A 20,000-nucleotide genomic window follows, 5' to 3' on the forward strand; every position below is an offset into this window, starting at 1 on the left:
TTCCCTATCATTTCCCAATTTTTCTAAGGATTTGCACACAGTCCTTTATATTCTCAAACATTGTGCAACATTCCCAAGCCCTCCTCAACTTTCCTCACTAGTCCTTTGTGTTCTCAACCATTTCTTAGCATTTCCCGACATTACTGAATGTTTCCCTGTATTCTTTAACATTCCCAGCATTCCATATAATTTCACAGCATTCCCTTATCATTCCTTAGTATGTCTTACCTTTTCACAGCATTATATATCATTCAGTAGCATTTATAATTCCACGTCATTCCCATATCATTCTTCAGGATGCCTCTTCATTCCCTCCATCCAAGATTTTAGCATTCCTTGTATCGCGTTATCTTTCCCAGCATTCCTTAGCATTCTCCGTCACCCCAGCATTACCGTCCTTCAGTATTCCCCTCATTCCCCACATCCTGAGCATGCATTCCCTTCATTCCCTAACATTTATCAACATTCACAAGCACTCTCTTGCATTCCTTATTGTATTCCTCACGCATCTCTCTCTCTCTCTCTCTCTCTCTCTCTCTCTCTCTCTCTCTCTCTCTCTCTCTCTCGTGTAATACTAGGAAAGGCCTTATTCATTCTTGCATTCCTCTGTTTCCCTGCCCCAGCTGAATAAACGATGTAAGTACTCATTCATTTACTCACCCTTCCTTTACTCGTAATTTACTTCAACTCTTCCCAACTCTCCCTCTGTCTGTATTCAAACGTATTTTCCTTCATTTATTATTCTCATTGTCGCTTACTCTTCCTTCCCTCCTTATTTATTTACACTTTCGATCGCACCTCGCCATTATCAACTTTCGCTTTCATTTTCGTTCATCTTTGCCATTAATTCAGTCTCTCCCTTTTCATTACTTTCTCACTTTCTCCCAGCCTTTCTCTGTGGTGTCTGTATTTTCTCATTTTCACACATATCCATCAGTGCCTCTCTCTTCCCTTCATAACTTATTCCCACTTTCCCACACCCTCCCTTCTGTGCCGATTCGCTTTCTCGTTTGCATTTATTTACGCCACTTCTTTTTGTTTTCTGCCTTTCATAGTGTTTTATTTTCTGAGAGTAAGCCTTTCCCATCTATATCTCTGCCTTCCTTGCTTTGGCCATCATTATCATACACGTGTCTTTAATATTTTCTTGCTTTGCGTTGTGTCCTCTTCGTCGTTCATTTTCCTCTTTCTTCCCCCCCCCCTCTCTCTCTCTCTCTCTCTCTCTCTCTCTCCAGGTGAACCCCTTCATTAATACTCAGGTGAGCGACACACTTGCCTGGCCTCTACCGGGATGTGATTTGTTTTTGTTTGTCCTTTCTTTTTTCTTTTCTTGAGCGACGAGGCTGAATTGGAGGGAACGGAAAGGAACGGGTGGGACGGGACGGGATGGGGTGGGATGATATGGGATTGGGTGAGAGGAGATGGAAAGGCAGGGAAAGGAGGGGAAGGGAAGGGAAAGGCAAGAAAGGGAAGGAGGGGAAGGGGGGGGAAAGAAAAAGGAAGTATTAGAAGGGAGAGGAATGAAAAGAGAAAGGGAGGAATGAGAATGAAAGGAAAGGGAAGGGACGGGACACACTGAACGAGACGGGAAGGGAAGGCAAAGGAAAGTGAAGTGACTGGAGGAGGATGAATGAGGTTGAGAGAGAGAGAGATTCTAAGTTGTCAGGCATCATTAGCAGGAATCATCCTCGGAAAGTTAAGTGGAAAAAATTAAATCTTGTTCGACACTGATGATTAATATTTCCCTTCCTCTTTAAATCAGACCTTTCAGAAAATTGGCTGTAGAGCTGTAGATTTTTAAGGGGAATTTGAGGAGTGTGCTGATAGGAAAAAATTAAAGTTCATATTAATAGGAAATGGAAATCATATGTGACTCCAAAACTCATTAAAAATTTTGTATTCCTGATCAGACATCACTTATAAGAAAATTCTGTCAGAATAGAAAACTTAGAAACCTGAGGGAAGTGTAGGTACGAAAGATTGACCCACTTGATTTTTAGGGGGAAGAAGGAAGTATGGGTATGAGAGTGGGAAGTAGGTGAGGAAAGCATTTGTACGGCAGTCTGGAAGTATTAGTAGTATTTAAGTCGGGAAGTGACTGCAGGAAGTGTTGGTACGAGAGAGTGAAGTAAATGAAGGAAGTATTATTACGGAAAAGTGTGAAGTAATTCAAGGAAGTGTATTTACGAAAGAATATGAAGGAAGTGTTTCACGAATGATACTGAAGGAAGTGAAAGAAGTGTTGTTACGAATGAGTGTGAAGGAAGTGTTGCCACGAAAGATTGTGAAGTAATTGAAGGAAATGTTGCTGTGAAAGAGGATGAAGTAAGTGAAGGAAGTTTTGCCAAGAAAGAGTGTGAAGCACCGTAAGTGAAGGAAGTGTTGCTAGGAAAGTGTGTGATGTAAGTGAGGGAAGTACTGCTAGCAAAGTGTGTGAAGAAAGTGTTTTTACGAAAGTGTGCAAAGTAACTGAAGGAAGTGTTCTTACGGAAGAGTGAAGGAAGTGTAGGTGCGAAAGTGTGTGATCAGCGTAAAGGAAGTGTTGGTGTGAGGGAATGAACAAATCCGTAGCACTTGGTGGGAAGCGACTGGAGGAAGTGTTGATACGGAAGAGTGGGAAGTAAGAGAGAGAGATGCCATGATACTAAAGACTGAACGTACCGGTGTAAATCAGGTTAGTAGATATCAGTAGCGGGTAATTGATCCTTCCTTCTGTATGTATTACCCCATTAACTTTATATCACCATGGCATCGAACCCCGTACCTCGGATAATTGGCTGTTTGAGATTCATTTAGATATTACCGCCAGGCTCTTTTATATAACGATTTGGTTCAGCTCTGTTAATGAAGGAGTTGGTTACATTTCATTTAACCCGCCAATTCGAAAAATCTATACTAGAGTGAATTAAATGCTTTAGAGATAGCAACAATAGAATGAAAAATGTCATCGGATTCTATCTATCTATCAATTATCAGTCTCCCTGTCCATCCATCCAGCCGTCCATTAATCTGTTCATCTATCTACCTATCTATCTAGCTAGCTAACTAGCTATAACCAGAGGCCTTAATCCCTTAATGGGTGGTCTTAATCGATTCGTCTCCATGTCATTTTGTCCCCTGCCATTAAGCTGCCCTCTCTCCAACTCACACCCCCTCGCAGTGCCTCACTCATATACTCGTACTCATCGGATTGAAGGGGTTAACAGGAACGGTAGACTTATTTTTTGATATTCAGACTACCCTCTGGCAGTTTTTATTTTATCCAGATTACCACCAGTCAGATTGTGTTTTATTAGTTCCATCAGCAGAGGATATTTGTTTATTTATTATCCTCGCGTATGTTGATTTTATACATCGTGTTCAAGGGGCTGAGGGAGGTGTAATTCAGTGTTAGGGCATTAAGTCTTTCATGGCCAGAAAAATCCCCTGACCAGAAGTCTCTCAGGGTCAGAACAGCTTTTGTATTGTAATCCAGCTAACGCCAGACGATGTTGTTAAGCTGGCAGTAGGTCATTGAAGCCTGAGGATGTTGGTAGTGGTACTTAAGCCCTTTCATGGTGGGGGCAGCTCTAGTATTCTATCCCATCGAACACTATACCTTCTTGATATTATTTATCTTTGCTGAGAGTGAGTCATAGTAACCTAAGAGTGTTAATGAGAACGTGAAGGACATGTGTAGGTAAAGGAGAAATTCACAGTGTAGGGGTTAGATAGTGTGAGAAATACTACAACCCATCTTCCTCCATCATGCTTACCTTTTACCAACTCCACGTCAGAGTCACGTCCTTCTCATAATTGGCTGTTGGAAAGGAGTAGATTTTTTTTTTTTTTTAGTTTGATCAAAGTGTTGAATGCTGATAGAGTGAAATAACGTATGGATAGAGATATAATGAACTAATACAGTACAGTCTTCCTTCCTTACTGGTTGTTATTTAGTATCCTCGCGTAAACATACAGTATATGTCTGTGATATCAGGTTGCTTTCAAATAGTTTTTTTTTTTTTTATTGTACGTGATGGAGGTCTAGATAGAAGATTGACGACCTTTGGGTAGAAATTAAGTGGCAAATACGCAGTCTCCCTTCCACAATGGTCATTTATTTATTTATCATTAGCCTCTGGTCAAACTGCATCCCTCTGGTAATTGGCCGTTAGATTACGGTATCGTTTATTTTCATCTCCTCACGCGAACGACATATTTTTTTATTCTATTCTGTCTAGACGATCTTATTCAGCTTACGAGATACTTTTTGGACTAGAGGGGTTAGATGCAGACTTCACAACCCCTTCACCACTAGACGCCTTCCCTAAGATGAGTAAAATAGACTGGAGGTAGTGATAAAAAAAAAAAAAATAGAGTGAAGAAGTTAATAGAAGCATGAAAGAAGTGTAGGTAGGAGAGCGAGATTACGTGCGAGTGAAAATACAGTGAGAGATATCGCATGAAAGATGTGTTGGTAGGAGAGATATTATGTACGGGTGGAAATACAGTGAGAGATATCGCAGGAGAAATATAGCAGAGATGTCGTTCTTTCCACCATGATTATTTATTACCATCCCCTCATTACACCGCGTCCCTCCGAGTATTGCATGTTGGTGATTTATTTATCTTTTAAAAATGAACATGGGAGTAGTGGAGGCCTTACTCTTTCAGTACGAGGGGCCATCCTAATTTAAAGAAAATCATGTGTCGGTAGCCTGACTAAAATACAAGTGGCGTACTGAAGGGTTTTATGAGCAGTGTTTGTAGCTCCTTCAGAACGAGGATGGTCTGGTAGTAAGAGCGAAAATAAAGTAAGTCATTGGAATAATAGACATTATTTATAACCCTATTTCTACGAGAGGGTCTTTTCCACGGTGAATGTATAGTCTGGGCGATTGTATGAATAAAATGCCAAAAGTGTCATCGTACGCAAGGGGACTGTAGGGATTATCTATGTCCTCTCCACTACACTTATTTTTTCAGTCCTGCGGGCGTGCCTGTGTGTGTGTGTGTGTGTGTGTGTGTGTGTGTGTGTGTGTGTGTGTATGTATCGTAATCATCAAATACAATTCGGAAAACTGTGCTTATTATATTCTAACGCCGTGTGAAGGTATTTGTTATGTGCAGGATTCAAAATGTAGGTGATTTTTCTCCCATGGAATTTAATTAACTAACTCCATTTACCTTAATTACGTGGCATAGTTTCACATTCCTTCCTGCACGATATCCTGTTAAAATTCATTAAGGATTTTGTGCAGTCCTGTGTGCGGTTGTGTGTGTATGTATGTAAGGTTGTAATTTGTATGTGTGTACGTATGTATGTATTTATGTATGCCAGTTAATGTATTCTTTATGAGACTATGTGTACCTCACGCGTGTGTCCACAGTCGCTCCAAAAACTGTCTGAAACTCTTTGGTCTTTGAACTAGTGGATGAAGTGCTTGAAAACAATCTTCAGTTACTTTATATGAATATGTATTTGTGTTGTTTTTACCATTACAGCATGAGACACACCATCCATTCACAAAGGTCTGACTTAAAAATAAAAAAAACGAGAGCTCAGTGTGAAACCATCGATCACCTGTTTTCAGATTTTTTTTTGGAGAGAGAGAGAGAGAGAGAGAGAGAGAGAGAGAGAGAGAGAGAGTGTGTGTGCGTGCATGTTTGTGTGTGTGTGTGTGTGTGTGTGTGTGTGTGTGTGTGTGTGTGTTCATGTATATACATGTATGGGCGTGTAACCAGGGGTGCGCGTATATTCCAGTGTGCATAGGTGTTATACCTGTGGGTGTACGTACCAGACTCTGTGCGTGTGTGAGCGTATGTGTATCTGTGTACAAGGCTGTGTATGCGTGTGTGTGTGTGTGTGTGTGTATGTGTGTGTGTGTGTGTGTGTGTGTGTGTGTGTGTGTGTGTGTGTGTGTGTGTGTGTGTGTGTGAACATATCTGTGGGTATGACTGTGTATACCTATTTGTGTGCGTGTGTGTACCTGTGTGCGTGGCGTGATCGTTGGCATCCCTTCGTCAAAACTTCTCTCCTCGACCCATCTTTGCCAATGACCCCTGTGATGGGATTTCCTCTCCCTCCCTGCCTCCTCCCTCCCTCCCTACTTCGTTCCCTCCCTCCTTTCCACCCATTCCTTTCCATCCAACCTCCCCACCCCTTCTCTACCTCTCCCTCCCACCTTCATTCGTTCCCTACGCTCTTCCTTCCCTCCCTCCCTCTTCCTGTCCTGCTTTTCGGTCGTCATCTTTTTTCTCTTTCTCTTTCCCTCCCCCCAACCCTCTTCTTTATTTCCCTCATTTCCCCCCATTTTTTTTTCTTTTTGTTCCCTCCCTCCCTCCATGTTTTTCTCTCCGTCCCTTCCCTCCCTGTATTCGTCCCTCTCCCTTTTCCGACTTTTCTCTTTTTTTTTTTTTTTTCTGTTTTCCCTTCTTCCTTTCCTTCCTACCCCTTTGCTTGTCTCCCTCCTGTTCTCTCTCTCCACTTCAATACCTTCCTCTGTTTTCTCATTTTTTCCCCCTCCTCCCTATCTCTTGCCTTCCGTCTTCTTTGCATCTCGTTTGGCATCGCTTGTTTCTCCCCTCTTTTGTGTTTTTATATGTTTTGTGTCCTCCTTCGCCTCATCTCTGTGCCTCTTCATTTTCCTTATATTCTTTCTTCTTTTTGCTCCCTCATTTCTCTTTCTCTTCCTCCTTTTCCCCCTCCTCCGTCTGTACGTCCCCTACATTTTCCTATATTCATCCTTTTTACTCTTCATTCCTCCTCCTTCCCCTCCTTCTGTTTTGGCAATTTCACTTTCCTTTCCCAGCTTCCTCCAAAAGCACCTTCCTCCCTCCGTTTCCCTCCTTTCTCCCTTCCTTTCCCTCTTTCCTTCCTCCCTTCGTTCGTTCTTTCGTTCGTTCGTTCGTTCGTTCGTTCGTTCCTTCCTTCCTTCCTTCCTTCCTTCCTTCCTTCTTTCCGTTTTTTTTTTTTTTTTAGTTCCTTTACTTTCGTTACCTCTCAGTATGTTCTCTTGTTGCTTCCATCCTTGCCTCTTTCCAGATTTAATTTCTCCTTCCATTCTTTCCCTTACATTGCATCTTAACGCATGCCATCCTATCCCATACCATCCCATTCAGTGCATCCTGTCTCCTCCTCCCTACCATCCATCCATCCATCTGGTTATCTATATCTATATCTGTCTATACTCTGTCTACCTGTGTGTCTCTATGTCTGTCTGTGTATCTGTCTGTCTATCTATGTCTTTATCTGTCCCTCCATCAATCGATCGATCGATCGATCCATCCATCCATCCATCCATCCATATCTGTCTATCTGCCTCTCTGTCTGTCTATCTCTGTATATCTCTCTATCCGTCCATCCACCCCTCCATTTACCACCAGAGAACAAAGGAAAGCAAACTCCAGCCGACCTATTGATTCTTTCCAGACCATCATGTATAGGGCAGGCTGTGACTTGATCTCTGCTGCATGAATCTCAGAAAAGGTCATTACCTCATGAACGCTTCCTCTTCCCACCACTACGTCCAACGGAAAGGCAGGAGAAATTCGTCTGTCTTAACTCTTTCCCTTTCTTCACATTTTCCAATTACGTTCGCATTTCTAATTCCTCTCTTCATTTTCTCTGCCTCCACTTTCCCACTCTTTTCCCAGGTTCTTTCTTCCCCCCCCCTCTTCTTTCCAACCTCTCCTTCCCCTCCTCCACCCTTTCCTCCCCTCCCTAAGTCCTGAGATGTGAGTTACTTGTATTTGCTGTGTCAATAGGCTTGCGGTGGTTGGCTGAGGCGGGCACGGCAGTCCAGGGTAGGATTGGGCTGAGCAGGACGGGGCAGGCCAGGGCACGGTAGGACGGGGCAGGCCAGGGCACGGTAGGACGGGGCAGGCCAGGGCACGGTAGGACGGGGCAGGCCAGGGCATGGTTGGACGGGGAAGGCCAGGGCACGGTGGGACGGGGCAGGCCAGGGCACGGTGGGATGAGGTAGGCCAGGGCACTGTAGGATGGGGCAGGCCAGGGCGCGGTAGGACGGGGCCGACCAGGACAAGGTAGGATGAGGCAGGTAAGGACAAAGTAGGATGAGGCAGGCCAGGACAAGGTTGGATGGTGTAGGGCAGGGCACGGTAGGACGGGGCCAGGCCAGGGCACGGTAGGACGGGGCCGACCAGGACAAGGTAGGATGAGGCAGGTCAGGACAAAGTAGGATGAGGCAGGCCAGGACAAGGTTGGATGGTGTAGGGCAGGGCACGGTAGGATGGTGTAGGGCAGGGCACGGTAGGATGGTGTAGGGCAGGGCACGGTAGGATGGTGTAGGGCAGGGCACGGTAGGATGGTGTAGGGCAGGGCACGGTAGGATGGTGTAGGGCAGGGCACGTTAGGGTGGTGTGGGGCAGGCCACAGTAGGATGGGGAAGAGAAGGATAGGTTAGAGCACGAATGGGTAGCATAGATAAGGGGGAGGCAGATTTAATGGCATTAGCAAGGGTGATTTGTGGCATGACTGAGGGTCTTTAGGAAGATCAATTAGAGCTTTTGTTTTTTGTTTTTTACCGACCTTCAAATAAGCAGACTGTTAAGTGCTCCAGTCTGTGATCGATCTCACGTCTTTTCTAATGGAAATCGAACACTACCACTTAAATTAACCCCTTCACTCCATGGACGTTTTTTTACATTCCTGCTATTTTCTAAGAATTTTATTTCGCTCAGTGGAAAGTTTCCGAACGAGGAGTGAGGTATATATTTTTCATTAACCCACTGAGTTTACAACGTCTCGCATTAGGTGAGGAAAATCTTGTATCATCGGGAATGAAACAGATGTGACGTCGTTGTGGGGAAGATTAATGGAGTGTGAGGACAGGGCATGAAGGGCAGACGAAGGCCAAGGTAGTGTGTGCAAGTGACCGAGCAACTCCTTCCCCACTCCCTTCACTCCAGAAATAGCCTCACTCTTCCCCTCCCTCGTCCTTTCCCCCTCCCTAATGTCAATTCTTCCCCGTCTTTCTTCCTCCTTTCCCCATCCCTCCTCCCTCTCCCTCCTCCTCCCCCATTCCTATTCCTACTTTTCATCTACTTCCCACAATTCTTTTCCTTCCCCCTCCTCTCTCTCTTCCCTCCCCTCTTTCTCCCTTTCGTTGCTTCCCTCCCTGCCTCCTTCCCTCGCCCTTTCTTTTGCTCTCCTTCTCCTTCCTTTTCTCGCTCCCTCTCTGTCCGTCAATTCCCTTCCCCTCCCCATCTCCCTCTCCCATCCTTTCCCCTTCCCTTCCCCTCCATTCCCACACATAATCAGTCTGGATCAACCTTATGTACACCCTTTTGGCGCTGAGAGAGAGAGAGAGAGAGAGAGAGAGTAATTATGTGAAGAGCACTCGATTTTTTTCTCAACTTTTTCTTTTCCCTCTCCCTTCCATTTTTGTCCGTGATCAGAATTTTCTTCTCGTCATTCCAACTCTTAACTTCTTCACTACATTGATTATTTTTGTGTAATAACGGTTCCACATAAATTTATTAACCTGTCACGTCTTTTTCGGTATATTCCTGCTACCCAGGGGTAATTTTATAAAGTCCTCGGGCATTAAGGGGGCGAATAAAGGCTGACATATACCTCAACCTCTACAAGCCTCTTTGATGCTGAATAAAATCGTCTGGTAGCATCAAGAATAAGGGATTTGGTACGTCATCGAACTGAGCGGGTTAATCTTGGGATATTTTCTTCTTGGCGGGAGTGAACCGTAGTATCCTAACACTTTTTACCACCCTAAGACTTTACGAAGTTGAACATAATCCAGTGGTGACGGCAAGAAGAAAATGATAAAGACGCCATCGTAAGGAAAGAACGAAATCATTTCCTCTTTTTTTATTTTCACATTCTGGCCGTTTTTGCTGCTTGCATCTTTAATATTTTTTTGTATTCATATGCTATCAGCTCTCCATGTTCTTCACTTGTTATCTATTCTCCAGTGACTTTGTTCATACTTGTCCGTTGGTAAATTTGTGTCCACTGATTTTTTTTTTTTACTTTTCCGCGTTATTATTATTTGCTTTCATTGTATGTTCTTCTTATCTTTTCTTTTTAACCTTATATCAGCCTTTTTTCCTCTTATCTCACGTTCTCAACAAATAAATAAATAAATATAGACAGACAGATACATCGGCAGATGGTGTTATCTTATATCTCAGTCTAACTTAGGTACAGTTTTAGATGATTCCGACCTTTCTCTGTTACTCTTTGATCTTTCATTTTTTTGTCATCCTCCGTCTTTTCCCATCATCATTCTTGTTGACCTTTTCTCTTTCGCATATTCTTTCATCGCCCTCTCTCATGCCTGGGTTCTTGTTTGCACACCTTCATTCCTTACCTCTCTTTTCTTCCTCATTTCCTCGCATCTCTCTCCTTAACCCTATTTCCTCCTCATTTAATCTTTTTTCCACTTTTTTTTTTAATGCGAAGAGGAAGGAACCAAAGGCCGTGGGCCCGGTATTATTGTTCCTTCCAAGAGAAAAACAAAATACAAGAGAGAGCCAAATTCAAGATCCGATCATTTCGAGATGCCTGGACACAATGCGTTTGAAAGACTGGAGATCATAGGAAGCAGGAAATACAGACGGAGGGAGACAGTTCCAGAGTTCACCTGTTGCATAAATGAAGGACTGGGAGTAACGGTTAACTCTTGCATTAGAGAGTTGGACAGAAGAGGGATGAGAGTTTGCTGCTAGACGGGTGTTACGCGCTGTCGTAGAGGTGGAGGAATTCATGCAGACAGCTCAGAGGAGCTATGACCATTGAAGTAGCGATAGAAAAGAGATAAAGATGCAAAAGTGCGGCGAAGAGACAGAGGTTTAAGGGAGTCAGTAAGAGGAGGAGAGTTAATGAGACGAAAGGCCTTTGACTCCACCCTATTGAGAAGAGCTGTATATGGGGAGCCTCCCCACACATGAGAGTTGTACTCCACATAGGGGCGGATAAAACTCCTGTATAGAGTCAACAATTGTGCAGGGGTAAAGAAGGAACGGAGTCGGCATAGCACACCTAATCTCTTGGAAGCAGATTGTACAAGAGATATAATGTGATCTTTCCAAGATAAGTCCCGAGTAAATGAAACCGCAAGCATGTTCAAGGATGATGCAGGATTAAGCTGAATATTATTAAATGTTAGTGGGTATACCTGTGGAAGATTTTGTCGGGTTGATAGGTGTAAAAACTGAGTCTTTGATGCATTAAAAACCACCAGATTATTTTTACCCCATTCAGAGATACGAGCCAACTCAGACATTAGGTGTGCCATAGCCTCATCATTGTTTGTTGAAGTAACTGCTGAGATGGACGTTGCGGGAACCGAATGGAAAGGTGAAGGGTGGAGTCATCAGCGTGTGAGTGGATGGCGTTAGATTTACAGTTTAGAATGTCATTAGTGAATAAAAGGAAAAGAGTTGGTGATAGGACAGAGTCCTGAGGAACACCACTGTTGAAAGATCGAGGAGAAGAACGATGGCCGTCTACAGCAGCGGCTATAGAGCGACAGAATGGAAGCTAGAGATGAAGGCACAGATAGAAGGATAGAAACCGTAAGTGGGCAGTTTGGAAATTAAAGATTTATGCCAGACTCGATCGAAAGCCTTTGAGATGTCAAATGCAATGGCAGAGCTTTCGCCAAAGTCCCGAAAGGAGGATGACCAGGAGTCTGAAAGGTAGGTGAGAAGATCGCCAGTGGAGCGTCCCTGACGGAACCCATACTGACGATCAGAAAGAAGGTTGTGATAGGAAAGATGCTTTAAAATTTTTCTGTTAAGAATTGACTCGAAAACTTTTGAGATACAGGATGTTAAAACAATTGGACGATAGTTAGAAGGTTAGAAATGGTCACCCTTCTTTGGGACTGGCTGAATGAGAGCAAACTTCCAGCAAGAAGGAATGGTACAAGTTGACAGACAAAGGCGAAAGAGTTTGCCTAGGCAGGGTGTAAGCACTGAAGCACAGTTCTTGAGAACAACAGGAGGGACTCCATCAGGCCCATATGCCTTATTAGTACTGAGGCCTGTGATGGCAAAAAATACATAAGCTGAAGACATTTTAATGTCAGCCATGAGGAAGTCAGAGGGAGGAAGTGATGGAGGAACAGCACCGGAATCGTCTAAGGTGGAATTGGAGGAGAAAGTCTGAGCGAAGAGGTCTGTTTTATCAGTAGAAGAAATAGCTACAGAGCCATCAGAGTAGAAAAAAGGAGGGAAGGATGATGAGGTAAAGTTGTTAGAAAGGTTTTTGGCAAGGTGCCAGAAGGAGCGGGAAGAATTCGAGTTGAAGAGTTGAGAGCATTTAGTACGGATGAAATTATTTTTAGCGGAGCGAAGAACAGACTTAGTATGATTCCGGGCAGAAATGTATAAAAGATGTGATTCAGGAGTGGGTTGGCTCCGGTACCTTTTATAGGCCTTCTCCTTGTTGCGGACAGCATTAGAACAAGCGTGATTAAACCAAGGCTTTCTTGCATTAATCAAAGGAAATGAGAAAGGAATGTATGCTTCCATGCCCGAGAGAATAACCTCTGTAATGCGCAAGGCACACTCAGATGCCTCCCGGCCATGGAAGCAATAATCATTCCATGGAAAATCAAAGAAGTACTGCCTGAGGGCCTTCCAATCCGCAGCTCCAAAGTGCCACAGACGACGTTTCTTTGGAGGGTCCACAGGCCGTACCGGAGCGATAGGACAGGTTAAGGTTATAAGGTTGTGAAAGGAGGAAGTCTTGCTTCCTTTACATGATTTTTTCCCCTTTATCCTCTCTCTCTCTCTCTCTCTCTCTCTCTCTCTTTCTATTTTATGTATGTGTGTATGTATGTTTGTACATTATGTGTTTATGTTTGTATGTATGTATATGTGTATGTATGTATGTTTATCTACGTCTCGTCTGATTTCTGATGGTAAATTTTCATTCCCTCCTCCTCTCTTGTTGTCTCTGTTATCACCTTCCTCTCCCCTTCTTACATTTTTCAATTATACTCAGTTCTTCGTTTCTGCTTTCTTCCTCCTCATGCTCGTCTTTCACTGTCTTCTCTCAAAGTTCCCTCAGGCCGCCTTTCCTCCTCTTCCTTCATGTCATCCTCTTTCCAATCCTTCCTTCCTCTTATTTTCTCTTCTCCCATACTCTTCTTTGACTTTCTTCCTCCATTGTCTTCCTACATTTATCTTTCTATCTTACTCTTCCTTTCATGTCATCCGCTCTCTCCATCTCCTCTCCCTGTCACCTTCCTCCTCTCCCCCACCATTCCGAATGTATTTTCTGACTGTTGCCTTTGTCAGAATTTCAGATTAGGTTTACAGTATAGAATTTTTTCCCCTCGAATTGACATGTACACACGATCAAAAAAGTATCGGTGCACATTTGCCCCGAAACAATTTGACGCCACGGACGATGGACTCTAGAAATATTTTGATTATTGTTCCCCATGTTGTCAAACATGCTTACATAAGTATGTCATAGATCGGTTTCATACGACAATTTATGGTTGATATTGTTACTGAAGGCATATTCAGATAATAATTTTTTTTTTTTTCCAGGGAGTACACAACCTTTATTGATCATTTCAGATACCATCATACCCCTCCTGCGCGATACTTTTTTTGATCGTGTGTACATGTCCATATTTTCTTTGTGAGACAGTCATAGTGTTTCTCTTTTTCTTACCCTCTACTGTACTAGAGGGGGAATCTTCTTTTCCAGCTTCTCATACTGTAGTTTAGATCTGCAGCATAAGAGATATAATGATATGCCCGTTAATAGTATTCCCTGGATTTTCTTTCAGTATTCAGCATTATTGTTTGCTTCGTGCCTTTCTGCTCTCTTCTTGCTCTTTTCCTTTTTCTACCCCCTTTTTCCTTGTCCTGTCCTCTTTCCTTTTCCTTCTTCGCACTGTTCCCCCTCCCCCCTTACCTTATTCCTTTTCCTTCCACTCATTCTGCCGTCTTCTCACGCTTTCTTCCTCCTTTTCTACCGTCTTCCTCTCTCCTATTCCTCCTGTCCTCATCCTGTTCTTCCTATCTTTTTCTCTCGTTCCCTCCTCTAATTAACCAATTTTTTCCTCTCACCATGTCCTCCCCCTGTTCCTATATTATTTCTCTCGTACGTTTTCTGCACATCTGTCATATCTTCTCGCCTGTCCTCGTCTTCCTACCTTCTTCCTCCTCCTCTCTCTTCCTTCATCTCGTCCTGCTCTCCTTCCTACCGTCATCCTCTCTTCCTCCCCCCCTCTCATTTACCCCTCCCTCCCCATCACGGCACCAAGGCAGTGTTTGCTCGCAGCGGTCCTGTCTGTGGGGAGGTTGCCGACCCCCTTCTGCCTTTTCTCTCACTGGCGCACCCTTGCTCACTCCCCATTCTCTCTCTCTCTCTCTCTCTCTCTCTCTCTCTCTCTCTCTCTCCAGTATTATTGGCTTTCTTTTTCCCGTTCATTACATTTGCGCTTGCGAAACAGGAGCGGGTGTTATGTTTTGATGGGCGTGTGTGTTTGCTGTTTATAATCCCACGTTCTCCACATCTCTCTCTTCTTACATTCTTCCCGTTTTTCTTCATTTCCTCCTCATTTCCACTTTTACTCCTGCATTTCCTTTCCTCTCTCTTTTTCCTGCTATGGTGAGCCGGCGTAATGCAGTTAGCCTTTGTTCTCCTGTATGTTCACACTGCCACTCCATTGGTTTTTGCTCTCTCTCTCTCTCTCTCTCTCTCTCTCTCTCTCTCTCTCTCTCTCTCTCCTTTTGGTATCCCACAGGTTTAATTTTTGTCTATTTTTCTTTCTTCTTGACTTCTTGATTGGGTTTGTCTTTCTTTTCTTTTATCGCCGTATTTGCATTCTTGTACTTCTCGCTCTCCCAGTCTTTATTCTTACTTACCGTATTTATTTTTATGTGCAATTCCTTCATTTGACTACTATTCTGTTTTTGTATATTTTTGATCTTATTATTTTCATTATTTTTTATTTCTTCCAGGTTATTCATTTATATTACGCATGGTTTTATTAGCAATTAATCCTTTGAGTATGATACCTTATTTATTTTATTCATTACCTCCAGATGATTTTATTTTCAGACTGGAGGATTTAAGTACGGCCTTCCTTCATTAACCGTGTCAGTACAAGGAGTCTCACGCCTTATCAGTTATTATCAGCCTCTTCAGCACGATGTCGTTGTTTTCATATGGTTCTTGTTACCTTTGCAGGATTTTAGCTTAATGAGAGGCTAATCGAAGTGAAAGTATTACATTTAGTCTTCGTTAATTTCTTCACTGTAAGGGGTCTCGCCTAAGCTACATTATGATCGTCTTGCCGAGTAGCCAGAAGGAAATGAAAGGTGTCATTGTACTGGAAGATCAAAGTGGAGAGATTAAAACCCGAAGCTGTGGCAAATGAATGTGAGTAAAAGGTAAAGGAGTTAGGGTCAGTGAATATGGAACAGGTGGGTTTAGGAAATGTGTGGAGTGCGTGAAGAGTGATTGATTTAAGTGACGTATTTTCCTTTGTTCTTGGTACTCTCAGGCGATTTTTTTTTCATTCAATTTGGAAGGGACCTCCATTAATGAAGTGGTGAGGGAACAATATCCAGCTCTGCAGTTCGAAAAGTGATTCGTAAGCTAAATACGAACATACACTTCACTGTAACTAGGCTTAAAATTGCCATCTCCCCAACTAGAATGCAGAGCTGTAACTAGAGATTAACACTGAAGTAGGATGCTGGTCACGAGGAAGTGCTATAGAAAGGATGCAGAGCCGAAGTATTGTCTAATTCTGATACTGAACTACGGGAAATAAGCTGCAAAAGGACGAAATTACCGCCTGGCTAACGTGAATGTGCCCTAATACGTGTTAAGGTAGCTAGAATATTATTGTTAAAGCACCACTAGACTGAAGGGGTTAACATCTTCAGTCCGATGACATATTCTTTATTGTTACCACCAGACGATTTTATTCAGTTTAGGGAAGACTTTTTGAACTGGGGTTAGATATAGCTTCCACTCACCTCTTTACAACAAATGGTCCCTTTTAAGATGAATAAAATCGTCTGGAGGTAGCAAGAATACAATGATAATTATGTACAAGGAATTAAAAGCCTGCGTTGTGATGCAAGGTTGTCATTTAGTAAGAGAGCATGGTGGGATAGGGAGAGTGGGAGAGGGAAGAAGGAACTGGGTGAGGGGAAGGAAGAACATGGTTGGATATGAAAACTGGAAGAATGGAGGAACAGTTGGATGGGCTGGATGCAAGAGGAGTTCGGCTGCTTATAGGAGATGTACTGAGAAAGCTAATGGTGTGAGGAAGGGAAGAGGGGTGTGAATGTGAGGTAGTGGGAGGGGGTGGGTGTGAGTGTCGGTGTGTGGGTGTATGGGTATGGGTGTGGGTGTCGGTGCGTTGGTGCCGGTGTGTGCGTGTGGGTATGGGTGTGTGGGTGTGGGTGTCGGCATCGAATGGAACAGTATATTCGTTTCGGAGGTAGGAAGAAAAAATTAAGAACTGATTGGGGTGGACGCAAGGCAGTATCTCAGCTGCACGTAGAGGTGTGTAGAGATATTAGTAAAGAGAAAGAAGAAAAGGTCCATGTTTTCTTGAAGAATCTGCAGGAGGTAACTATTTTCAAGTACGTTGTTGTAATGTCTTAGTTTTATTAAATGCATTTCCATTTTTTTACTGCTCCATTTCGGATGTTCAAGTTCAAATGATTATTACATGTTGCATTTTGTACTTTGTCTGATATTTTTTTCTCGTTTTTAATTGACACGTGATTGAAGTGATTAAAACGCGCCAGTCATGGATATTTAATCTTAAAACGTCACTGTGAGGTTCATTAAAGGAAGTCGTTGAAGGGTAGTCAGAGGAAACGGGGAAAATCACCATCTTGTATAAACCCAGTGGGAAATTTAGCATCAGTCCTGTCTGAAGTAATACTGTTTTTTTCGTTTACACTTTCACATTCTTATTGCCATTTTCTCCTGTGCCCGATATTTATTGTTTTATCTTTTCTCTCCACAGGTAAGATTATTGACCTCCGGGAGTGAGAAGAGGACAGGTGCACAGACCCCCCCAGCGCCCACCCCTCCAACCTCTCATCACCCCCATTCCCCCCTCCCCCACTCACTCCTCTTACCTCACATACCTCCTCCCTTCCTTCTCCGCACCCCCTTCGTCTCTCGCCTCTCATCTCCTCTGCCGTCCCTCCTTCCCGCTCCTCCCCTCACCGCCCCCCCCCCCTCCCACCCTCTCCTCTTCACTCAGTCCTCTTACCTCATATTCTTCCTCTCCCCATCCCCTTCGTTTCTCTCTCTCTCTCTCTCTCTCTCTCTCTCTCTCTCCACACACACACACACACACACACACACACACACACACACACACACACACACACACACACACACACACACACACACACACACACACACACACACTTTCTACCCCACCTCTGACCAGTCTCGTCCCTCTCCCCTTGAACATTCTTTCTCGTCCCCCTTCCCATTTCCCTTCCTCCTCCTCCTCCTCCCTTTTTAATTTTCTTCTTTTTCATGCTATTCTCATCCATCTCTTCCTTTCACTTTTCTTTCCCATCAGTCCTTCCCTTGTCGTTTCCATCTTCTTCCATCTAATCCTTTCACTTTGTTTTCCATGCCTTCCCTCCTCCATCCCTTCCTTTCATTTTCTTTTCCACCCCCTTTTTGTGTTTCCATCCACTGCCTCTTCCATCCAGTCCTTTCCCATTCTTTTCTCTCTACCCTCTTTCATTCCTGTTTTCCTTCTTCATTTTCTTTTCCTGTTATCACATTCTTTTTATTTTTTTACGTCCCCTTCCCCCTACATTTTCCTCTCATTATCACCCATTACTTTTCAACCCCTCCTTTCCCTCTCTTATATCCACATACATTTACATCCTTCTTCCTTCCTCCGCCAGCCCCATCCTCCTCCTCCTCCTCTTCCATTTTCCTTTTCTCTCATCTCCCCTCTCCCAGTCCACCCCCCTCCCATACTATTTCGTCCCTTCATCTCTCTCTCCCCTTTCATCTCCTCTCTTCCCTTCCGTCTCCCCTCCTGTATCCTCCCTCCATTCCCCTCTCCCCTTCCACCCCCCGCTTTCCTTTTTTTTTTTTTTTTTTTTTTTTTTTTTTTTTTATGTGTCCGACTCTGGGCATAGGCTTCACAGCCTGCTATCAAGGCCCAGCAGTCCTCCTACATACCATACACCTCTACAGTCTTCCCACTTATTCCACTACCCCCCCCCCCATCCCCCACGCTTACCTGGGCAGGCCGGAGACAGGTGAGGTGATTTTGTTTGCTTCCTCTCCTTCCTCATTCCTCCCTCCTCCTTAGTCCTACCTACTTTTTTTTTTTCTCATTTCCTCTCTGATTCCCTTGTCTTTGCCTTTCCATTTTTCGTATCCCTTTGTCTGTCTGTCTTCATGTTTGCCTTTGTTTAAGTCCTTATCAGTATACTGTACTGTTCATGAATACCAATTAAGATTCATGGTAGTCAATCTCTTGTTTTTTAAGTTAATAGTTTCTTCAGCCTGAGTGCCTCTTCTTGAGTGAATAAGACCATTTGGTACAGTCCATCTTAAGGAAAAATATAGTTTTACTGAAGGAGTGAAAGTATTTGATTGCATAACATACGTGAAAGAATAATTTTTGAGGCTGAAATAACAGAGCTACTTAACTGTATATCAATATATCCAGTGAGTGGAGTCGTTGCGGGTTATCCTTGTGAGGTTAGTCCTAACTCTTTAACTCAGTAGGGCTTCATTCTGCTGAGTAAACTCGTCTGACGTACTAGAGTACCAAAGTTACCCACAGGAGTCAGATGGGTAAGTCGTATTCTAATAAGTGTTGGAGATTTCATAACTTCTCTCTCTTACGACTTATTCTGAACTTTACACGTCGATATCCTCGTGTATGTTATTGATGCAAACTGTGTCGGTATTAATATGAAGTTAATGAGGGAGAATAATAATATGTAATGTACAAAATCATTCTCAGAGGAAGAAGAGGTGTTACGAGGTTATTGTGGTGAAGGTTCTGGTGTCCAGTCATATATTTTTTTGACATTCTTGGTCCCATTAGTCGATGTTATCTTAATGGAGATGTAATGAAATGTTTAAAAGAGACTGTAAGTAACTCCTCCAGCTAAAAAGTCACTCCAGAGTTGTTTTGTAATCGTCTGGCGGTAGCTGGAATAAAATAACAAGTACAGAAATAATAGATGAGGAAGTTTTAGGCCCTTTCGGTTAATGCCCTTGGTGTGGTGTGGTGTAATCTGGTATGGGAGGGTGGCTTTTTATGCTGTGGTATGTGGCCTCGCTAAAGTCTTAGTAGTCTGCGGAAGTGAAGCATCTCGTGTCCGAAACTCGTAAATGAGAGCAGACGGACAGGCCCGCCTTTAGAGATACTCCTGCATCTCGAAAATAAGTCATCGGGCTGAAAAGGCAAGTAACTCTTTTATATTGTGCCTACTTCCAGAGTTGATCCAGAAAGGCCACTACAAACATGCCTCTGCTCCCAAGCCGCCCTTTCTCATGCCATAGCCCTAGGTGAGGCGTGTTGACTACATCTGTTAAGAACTCATCTGATTTTACTGTCTGCAGACGATTTTCTTCAGTGTATTTTAGACATTTTGCACTGGAGGGGTCAGATATAGTCTTCATTAACCCCTTACCCCTAAACTGAATGATTTCGTCAAACGCGGCAAGAATAGTAAATAAATAAATAAATATATAAATAAGTAGACATTATGGTGTTGAGGTACTGTGTTGAGGTTAATTAGTGCCTCCTGCCATCCTTCCCAGATATACTTACTCCAGTACAAGTCACCCTTCTTTATGCCATGGTAGGAAGGAATGTACAGTTATGCTTTCTGCCAATATTAGCCGCCCTCCATCAATAAAGGTGGTAGGTGAGCCATGTTCAGCGGTGTTTCCTACCAAAACAAGTCGCCCTCCATCGATATAGATGGTAGGTGAGCCATGTTCAGCGGTGTTTCCTACCAATACAAGCCGCCTTCCTTCA

Source organism: Coenobita brevimanus, chromosome 29, assembly GCF_032717465.1.
Source record: "Coenobita brevimanus isolate Jiangsu-jjx chromosome 29, ASM3271746v2, whole genome shotgun sequence".
Classification (NCBI taxonomy): Eukaryota; Metazoa; Arthropoda; class Malacostraca; order Decapoda; family Coenobitidae; genus Coenobita; species Coenobita brevimanus.